Below are 10,143 nucleotides of genomic sequence, written 5' to 3'. Positions count from 1 at the left end.
ACAGTCAAGGCGGTACGGCCCAGTGGGTCCACGTACCCAACGTGACAGATTGCATGTCGGTTTTAGCTATATGCCTGTTCCATCCTGGGAGATTGTATGTTGGGTTTAGCTGTCCATCCCGGGATATTGCATGTTGGGTTTAGCTGTATGCCTGTTCCGTCCTGGCAGATTGTGTGTTGGGTTTAGCTGTCCGTCCTGGGATATTGCATGTTGAGTTTAGCTGTATGCCTGTTCCGTCCTGGGAGATTGTATGTTGGGTGTAGATGCATGCCTATTTTACCCTCTGAGATTGAATGTTATGTTGAGCATTCTCAAGGGTATTGACAACCATTTATCTCATATGCATGTCTAGTGTCCAAGTAGTAACAGTAATGGTGCCTGAGGTGTGAAGTTGAATATTCGCTGCTGCAGGACTTTTAGACCAAGCCATCAAATCATCATTCTTTGAGGCATCTTATCACTTGATCTTTTAAGAAGACCAAAATTGACTGTGCTCCATCCTTAAAGAATAAGATATAATTATCCATATCACAATACATGAAGAATACATGCATGTGCTCACAATGTATACTTAATTTTTAATAACAAAGGCATTACTTGATGGATTGCCACTTTTCTAAGTTCTCTCCTCCTCACAGTTACAGTAGTCTGCTTCATATTGCTTTATTTCTCTAGTTACATCAGAGTAACTGAGGCAGCTTTCTAATATTACAACATCTTAGGTGAAGCCATTACTTTCAACTCCTCCCAAAATAACCTTATTATGGCACCCCCCTCTTTCAAGATTGTGTTTTCCTTTAGAAAGAAATAAGAAAAGAGAAAAAATAGACATTTGGTTTTCTGTGAAATTGAAAAATAATCTGGGGGCTGGAATCCACTCAAAATCTCTTGGTCTCTGCCCCTTCTTTCTTCTTAGAAACTCCCACCCCTCTTTCTTAAAGAGAGTTTACCCATCCTGACTACTCACATGTTAAACCTTCTCCTGTGCTGGGCTGTGCATAGTTGACTGCTCCCAGTCTGCAAGGTGCTAGTAGTAGCAGACTGCACTGCTTACTCATCCAGCTGTTCTTGCTTGGGAGAATCCTAGTTGTCTTCTTCAGGAGTCAGAGACAGAAGCAACCTGATGCCAAATAGACAGCTGGTACCACAAAGGTAAGCTTCAGGTCTTTACAGACACTTTTTTCCAAGTATGGTTTGTAAACTGGATGCTACTCAATCTTCCTGATCTGCTTTATTTAATTTTGAAACCACAGACAAAAAAAAAAAAAGATTTCTCATGAAACACACTGTACCAAGATTTACTGGAAGAAAAATTTATTAATGCTTTACTAAAAATCCAGGCAATGCATTGCAAGGGGTAGACAATTGGTGTTTTTTTCATTTTTAACTAAATGTAACTATGGTGAAAGTTTTACTTGGAAAATGACTAAATTGTATTGTGTATGACTCATTCAGTCGAATGTAGTGCAACAGGTGCGCATATTGTCTTGAAATAAACGACAGGTTTATAGATCAGGAGGATGTGAGGGGTAGGTTCTTATGATGTGAAGATGTTCTACAGGTATTTTTATATTGGTACAAAGCCAGGTGTCTATGTACTAGGTGCAGTATTGATGTACAATACCCATGTCTGCATGAGTAGGAGGCTATGAGAAACTGATTTTTGAGCTTTTGGATTATGTATTGTAATGATGTCAGGTAGGTGTTCTGCTGAAAGTTTTCTAGGAGGATGTAAAAAGTAGGTGTTATGCTAATTGTATATTTGGGAGACATAAGAGGTGTTCTGCTGAAGGTATGTTAGAAGGAGAAGAGGTAGCAGATATGTAGGTGTTCTTATGAATGTCTATTAGGAGGATGTAAGAAGTTAATGATCTGCTGAATGTAAACTGTGACTACATGAGATTTAGTGCATTTATGAGGTAGGTGTTCTGCAATATGTGTAGAATAACAAAATGAGAGCTAAGTTCTCTGCAGAATGCCTAATAGTAAGGTGTGAGAGGTAAGTCGTCTACAGGATGTGCATTAAGAGGATGTAAGAGGTACCCCATATCCCTTTGAAAATGTGTTAGGGGAATTCAATAAGTATTTGTTCTTCTGACTGTATTAGGCCAAAGTAAGAGGTAAGTGAGACACAAAATGCTTATTAGAAAGATGGAAGAGGTTGGTGTTCTGCTGAATGTGCACTACAATAATGTTAGAGGTAAGTCATCTGCAGAATGTCTATTAGGAGACAGGAAGAAGTTAGTCTTCTGCTGAATATGTACTAGGGCAAAATGAGATGGTAAGTAATCTGCAGAATGTACTATAAAGGAATTTAAGAATGATGAGTTCTGCAGAGAGTATATAGGAAAAACAATGATGACATTCTCAATATGTATTTGGAGGATGGCCAATATGTTTTGCAGAATGTGTATTGTGAGGATGTGAGAGCTGAAAATGTATTAGGGAGATGTAAGAGTTAGGTGTTCTTCAGACTGAAGCTTCAATTAAATTTGGTATAGCATGGGTGCTTGAGATGGAGAAGTATTAAGTGAATTGTATGTATCCTTTATTTTAGATTAAGGAAACTGAGGTGCAATGTAATCGTTCTACCACCTCCAAAATAGGGTACTGTAGGTGGTACTTGTATACCTTAGGACACTCTAAGTGGTAAGTATTCTGATTTGTGCAATAGAACACTGAGAGCAATACCCTACTTGTTAACTGGGCCTTAAAGGGACCAAAAATGTTATGTAGTCTATGTTTTAGAAGAATGTTACTCTGCCATCTCTAACAAAAACATCTATATTCATGATACCTCCCTCATGGTTCTTCACCTTGTAGTCAGATCTTCTCTTTTCAAGGGATTTTAACTTCTTGGATCATTAGCCCTTTTAGGGCAATATAAATGATGTGTACCAGTAGAATGGCAGTTACCTAGTTACAATTATTTGTTACAAATTAGTCTATCCTTAAGAGAAAACTAGTGGAGTAGTTGTCTTGTGATTGGATTTAGAGTTTGATATGCACTGTATGTCGGGAAATCTTGTGACGACCTTCCCAATGACTATAAGTACAGCCCATGAGCTATCGTTTTAGATTTCTGCATATTAGAATGCAGTAATGCCATACATCTATATATTCTGCACGCAGTTTCTTACCATAGATTTATGTATTGTAAAGCATATTTTTTGCCTTGATCGTTCATTCGATTCAACTATAGGTTTTCCAATTCTCTTAGATACCCAACCAGGATGATGTTATAATACCATTTATGTTAGTAATTCAACTACGACTCATTATAGAATTATTACATTTTAAAGATTATACGCTTAAGAAATAAAGTCACACTGCAGGCTATTGTTGAGGGGTGATTGAGAAAATAAATATGAAACCGACTAATGTCAATTGAGTATCAATGTCTCCTAGGAAGCAGTGGCCTCTACATCTTGTACTTTTATTGACAGTAGTTGGTCATTTCCACCTGCTGTAAATGAACCACATTTGCTTTAAATTATGTCAGCAACCAAGATCAGTAGAGGAGCCATGATATTAAAGGTAAAACTACAGACAATGAACTAATTGGAGTCTTTGTTGCCTTCTGTGTTTAACAATTTCTATGTGGTAGATAAAGTCCAGAAGAAATTCTTTCCAGTACTTCACAGGGACAATTTCTACTTGTGTTGAGTTTACAGAGTGTAGAATAGGTTAGTGAGCATATAGAATGCCTTTCCTGATCCACATGGTGTGAGAAGAAGACAACAAAACAGGACCACCCATGCATTTGATGGATTCATTACAAAAATACATTTGTGGTTGGTATGTGATTAAGAAGATGACAAGAATTGTACTAGTTACAACTTATGGCCTTTGTATTGACACTGACCTCCCTCGTAGCTGCCTTGTCAAACATGTAAAATCAGGATAAGGAATAGAGATGAGCGAACTATCCAAAATTAGTTTCGGATCTGATTCTAATTGGTGTAAATGAAAGTCCCCTGATTGCCCTGAAAAGTCAACACTCTGAACTGATAATATTGAAAAAGATTTGTGAATGATGTGATGAAAATGGGTGATTCACAAATTAATGTAAGAATTGTATAGCTGTAGCAGCACTCACTCACAGCAATGGCTACCTGTGCCTGCCTAACTAACACACTGACCACTGACTGACTCTTTTATTTCTCTAAAATCTATCTCTGTATCAAATTATTTTAAATCTAACTAGCTATTCCCTTCTCACTATGAAACCCACTCACTGACAATAATTCACTATCTATCTACAGCAACATTTCCTGGTTGGGCTGTTTACAGTGGCTATGACTCATATGACTGTCATCCACTGAGTCATCAGTGACTCACACCTATACCCCTCATGATTGGTTGTGCTATTGGGAGGGCTGTCTGCAAGGCATTATGTAATGACGGGGGTGGGGAGACAGACAAGTGAGCCCTAATCTACCCACTACTCAGTCCCTGCCTACTTGTAACGACCCGCCCTAGGCGACGGGGTACAACTGGGCGACGGTCCCTACGCTCAATAAGTGCATGACAGACAAACAGACAAGGGTACACAGAGCTAGGGGGAGAAAGGGGCAGTTGCCCACAGCAACACCGTGAGCAACAAGAGAAGTGAACAAGCCGAGTCAAACCAGGAGAGTACGAGGTGCCAAACGCAGAGCAGAAGAGTAGTAAACAAGCCGAGTCAAACCAGGAGAGTACGAGGTACCAAACGCAGAGCAGGAGAGTAGTCAGCAAGCCGGGGTCAATATGAAGCAAGGACAATGGTACAAGAAGCTGCAGCAGGGCCAGGAAACCAAACGAGAAGAATCACAAGCAAAGGAGGAACAGGAAAGGCAGGTATAAATAGACAGAGGGCGGGAGCTAGCTCCGTCTGGCTAGGCTGTGATAGGTTCTCCCACTTCTAAGGCTGAGTGGTGGAAGATCGAGTCAGTCTCACAGACATAGAAGCAGGTGCAGACTGATTATCTATGGGCGTTAACCCCGAAGCTGTGCCTGGCAGATCCTTTACACATTATCAGGAAGCCTGTCTGGCCGCTGCCCAAGGTAATGTAATGCTTCTTCTCTGTCTTCTTGTCTTTTTCTGATCTGTAAAATAGTAGAAGCCATTTTGACTCGTTCGGGAAATCCCCGGAATTCGATTTGTGTAGAAATTATTTGCTTATCTCTAAAAATAACAATAGATGAGATAATTAAGTAGGACAGAAGATAAACCGCAGGATATCATAAGTCTCATCATAAGTCTATACTGCATATGGAAACGCCAGCAAGTACTCAACCATAGAGCATGCTTCCACTAGTCACCACCACATGCCAGAACGTTTGGCATTCAATAAACTAATAACAGTTATATATACTAAGGTTACATATATGATGAGTGATTTTATATATATATATATATATATATATATATATATATATATATATATAGTGAGAGAGATAGAGACACAGAGAGAGAGAAGCCCCATCAAATTTTGATTCCTACCCATTGTGTATATAGTGGTAAATCAGAGAAAATTTTTAACGCCAGGGTTTATAGCTTACATGTTTTGCAGAAGCAAACCAGGATTATTCCTGTATCAGAAAAACTTGTGTTTTACAACTTAAGCTCTGTTCACATCTGCGTTGGAGGCTCAGTTAGGGACCGAAACAATATGCTGCGCTATTGATACTGGTAAAACCATGGACAACCCGACGGAAAGCCAATGGAACCCATGAGTTATGGGTTATTGCGTTCCGTTGGCCGCCGGTGGTGTCCGTGGTGCAACGGTACTGTTGCTTCTGGTATTCCTTTGTTCTACTCCTCTGTCAGATCAGAAGAACGGAATGACCCGGCGCAAGTGTGAACCCAGCCTAAGTGCAGGACCTGGGTTCCTTATAATATAAAATAAATCAGGATTAGTGGAAAAATATTTGGATGTCAGTAGCCTTGCTGTTATCTTTTTTTATTTGAGCTCCCTGTGAGATGTTAATTCAGTACTGTATATAACTGTGCTGTCTCCCCACAAAAACAGGAGAAAATACCGTAACAATGAGTCCAGCTGATCCTAAGAAAGAAGCTTATGCCACCGTTTACCCTAATCTGAGTACAGTCTGTATTCTGTATTCTTTGTGCTCCAGTAACTGATTTCACCAATTTCCCCATTAACTATTTAGCTTCAGAGAATAAATGTATTATTTTATGGGTCCAAATGTCTTAGACAGAGAGAACAGGAAAAAAAGAGGAGGAAAGAAGGAAGGAAGAATGAAAGGAAAAAAAATTGAGGAGGAAGAAAGAAAGAAAGAAAGAAAGAAAGAAAGAAAGAAAGCTTCTGATACTTGGACAGACTGCATGGAAATGTGATGATGTTTGCCTCAGTGTCCTGCTGCGATTCTGGTTGCCACGTGCTCTGGAAGGGGTCTAGTGCAGCATTGGCAAGGGCAGTAGAAGAGGTGTTCACAAGTACTCTGGCAGTGGCAGGGAGATGATGAAGTTATATGGCTGGTGCTGTGTTTTATAAATAGGGAAACATCCCAGCTCTGCATGTATGGTCACTGTATTCTCTCAGCTAGTAGATGCAATATAATATATGCCTTTAAAAATGTAAATACATACTTTCAATATCAGTGTTTTATTATGCTTCTTGTATTTTATGTGATGGCATATTTACACCCCATAGGTTGCACTGTGCATAGTTATATATTGTACATTTAGAAGGTTATTACTAGGTTTCCTTTAAGAGGTGTCAGAACTGTAGGAAATACGTAAAAAATGTTAGATGGAAAAAAAAAAAATACATTCTTTCCTATGCAATGTTCTTTCTGAACAAAGTAAGGATTTTAAAACATGTGTCTGAGGTTAATAGCATCCAAGTAGATTTTCTGCAGTTAACCCAGATGATAGTTAAAGTGAAGCTCCAGCTTGGGGGCCACTATCAAGCAAAATATTAGGGTACTGCATGTCAGCAATTTCTAAATATATATCTTTTATCTAACTTGTTCGCTTTTGAGTTGGAGCAATTCAGGTTGTAGAACAATGACGTTTTAAAGAATTCCTTGCAGCTGTTTTGCAGTTGCTGTTGCCATAAAACAGGTAACATTTTGTGAATCAAGACATTATAAAAGGCTGTTTGGGTGAGGTGATGGGCTCTATGACAGCACACCCTAAACCTTGGACAATTGTAATATGATCAATGTCATCAGCAAGTTTATAATGGCTGCATGTGTAAACCATGGATAATCCAGAAAGAAGGGGAATTTTGGAGTCTTAAAGGGGTTGTGCACAACCAGACAATCAATGACCTATCCACCGGATAGGTCATCAGTATATGATCGGTGCGGGTCCGACACCCAGAACCTGCGCCGATCTCGCTGCATATCATACAGTGACTACAGTACAGTACTAGTCACAGGGATAATAAGCATTTACATTTAGCGACACACAAGTAATGTCTCCTCTGATTGGAGTAGTTATTTTTCCCTTTTCTTCTTCATCCGGTCCAGACCTCTATGGTGACTTCTCCTGGTCGTGACCCATTTCTGCAATTTGCCACTTAGCTATCTTCGGAAGCTCACTTTTCCATAATTTCCGCATCTATAAACGAAAATAAAATTATCATGGTGCCACACTCTATGCCCCTGAATATAATAGTATCATACACTGTGCCGCCTGAATATAATAGTGCTACACAATGTGTCCCTGAATATAATAGTACCATACACTGTGCCCCTGAATATAATAGTACTATACACTGTGCCCATGAATAAAATTGTGTCAAACACTGTAAAGTAATGAACCACACACACAGTGCCCCCTGTAGATCGTGCCCCTCATAGAGCCCCTGTAGATAGTGCCACTCATAGAGCACTGTAGATAGGACCCCCTATAGAGTCCCCTGAAGATGTAATGCCCCCTGTAGATAGGACCCCCATAGAGTCCCCTGTAGATCTAGTGCCCCCTGTAGATCTAGTGCCCCTTGTAGATAGGGCCCCTATAGAGTCCCTTGTAGATTTAGTGCCCCCTGTAGATAGGGCCTCCTATAGAGTCCCCCTGTAGATATAGTGCCCCCTGTAGATAGGGCCCCCTATAAAGTCCCCTGTAGATTTAGTGCCCCCTGTAGATTTAGTGCCCCCTATAGATAGGGGCCCTTATGGAGTCCCCTGTAGATTTAGTGTCCCCTGTAGATTTAGTACCCACTGTAGATTTAGTGCCCCTATAGATAGCACCCCCTGTATATTTAGTGCCCCCTGTAGATTTAGTGCCACCTGTGGATAGCATACCTTATAGATATGGCCACCTATAGAGTCCCCTGTAGATTTAGTACCACCTGAATATATAGTACCCCTTTAGATTTATGGCCCCCTTGTAGATATGGCCCCCTATAGAGTCCCCTGTAGATTTAGTGCCCCCAATGCTGCCCACTGTAAAAGAAAAAAAAACATTACATGCTTACCTGTCACCATTTCCCGCGCCGTCCTCCAGTGATGCCAGGCGTCCTCCTGCGGAATGACACGACTGCATCATTGCTAAAGCGCCGAAAGGCTAGGCGTCCTGCACCTTGCCATAGCAGCGCTAGGCAAATCAATTGTATCCGTGTCCTAAGGATGCGGATACAATTGAGTGCAGGGGACCGGTTCCGGGCTATGGCTTCATCCCAGTTCTGCGAACCAACTGTAATTTTAACAACCGGGTTCGGGAGAACCGGGGCAAACCAGCCAGATCCCAACCCTGCTCCCAATGATCAACTATTATCTATGAGGAAACCTGTGAGTGTGGGTAAGTAGGATGCAGACAGTGTTATTTATCTTGTGAGTCTTTATCTTGCTGTCTTCTGCTTTAAGTTCTCATGTGTCTGATATTTTTGTATGTGTAGTCCCATTTTGGCGAAGCCTGTGTCTGATTTGGTGCAGCTTCCAAACAAAAGGAGAGTGGAGAGCACAATAAACAGTTCACTTGGTGTCATTGGATATATAAATAAAATTTGCTGGGTATGTGTGGGCAGAAAGTGAGTACCCCGAGCTACCTGTAGGATCATCCTGTAGTATCCTGGATACTCAGTTTACCCAAGCATAGCCAGATCCAGTGTTAGTCAAGGGATAAAGCTATTTTACCAAATTGCCATTTTCTCTGGTTGTACTGCTGCTGTGATGGCAACATAAACTGCAACAGTAGTGTGGAAATGAAGTGGTACACACTACACCTTAGAGACAGTAAATTAAAGTCAAAATGTGAGTATATTGTGAAGCTTTGATGCAGTTTTTGGTGCAGTTTTTGGCTCCGTTTTTTTAGCCAAACACAGGATCGAACAACAAAAAAAGGTGAGGCATCAGTTTTTTCTTTATACCTTTCCTTCTTTTTGGATCAACTTCTGGCTTTGGCTAAAAAAAACTGAGCCAAAAACTGCATCAAAACTCTGTGTGTGATTCTAGCCTTAAAATGTAACTATAGTTACAAGTTACTGCTGTTTAAATTTCCTCTTTGTACGGCAGAACAATGCAAGCTTTTCAATACCTGGGGCTGTTGCCGGTTCTACTGTGTAGCTGCTTTGAAGCAGAAAACTGCAGTGTTGCAAGTGGTAGATATGCAGCATTTAAAGGTAGTGGTTGAGCACAAGGACCCCTGCAACCCCCTCTCTGGTGTGTGTAACATGTGAACACGTTGCATCCGAGGTGGGCTTTCAATTTTCCAGTACTTTCTGAACATGGCATATTCTGGGACTCTAGGATTTCCCAGGTCTTGACTTGGTGACTTGATTTCACAACCTTTCTAGGACCAATAGAAACACTTTTTTTCAACAGCCACGTGGTTCCTTGAGATATAGAAGTATCACCTTTACCTGGTGCTATATTTGGGACTCCATTCTATAAACCTTATATTCATGGTCCTATAGAACATATTTAACTCTTTTACTAATGGCAATGAAAAGTTTACTAAAGACCTATTAATAATAAAGTATATGTTACTGGAACACCCGTTTTTACATATTTTATCAAAGCATAATTTTACGATTGTGTAAAGCATGAATATACTACAGCATAGAGAAAAGCATGTTTCTATTACTCTATTGGGTATATGAAGGTCTGCACTGAGTACACATTCGTATCATATTTGTACTAGAAGACATTTAACTACCCTTACAATGATCAATGATCAGAGTGGATATA

At 40.3% G+C, this 10,143-nt stretch overlaps 1 protein-coding gene across 1 annotated transcript in view; it reads left to right on the top strand.

The window, feature by feature from the left end:
- The first annotated feature begins 1,027 nt into the window (after window positions 1-1,027).
- The window catches only part of COL8A2 (collagen type VIII alpha 2 chain), a 141,665-nt gene continuing 132,549 nt past the window's right edge, over window positions 1,028-10,143 (top strand). The window contains exon 1 of the mRNA XM_075850540.1: window positions 1,028-1,152. The gene's annotated coding sequence lies outside the window, so the exon portion shown is untranslated. The remainder of the gene's footprint in view (window positions 1,153-10,143) is intronic.

Source organism: Rhinoderma darwinii, chromosome 2 (genome assembly GCF_050947455.1).
Source record: "Rhinoderma darwinii isolate aRhiDar2 chromosome 2, aRhiDar2.hap1, whole genome shotgun sequence".
Taxonomy (NCBI): domain Eukaryota; kingdom Metazoa; phylum Chordata; class Amphibia; order Anura; family Rhinodermatidae; genus Rhinoderma; species Rhinoderma darwinii.
This window is presented reverse-complemented; position numbering and strand designations above follow the sequence as displayed.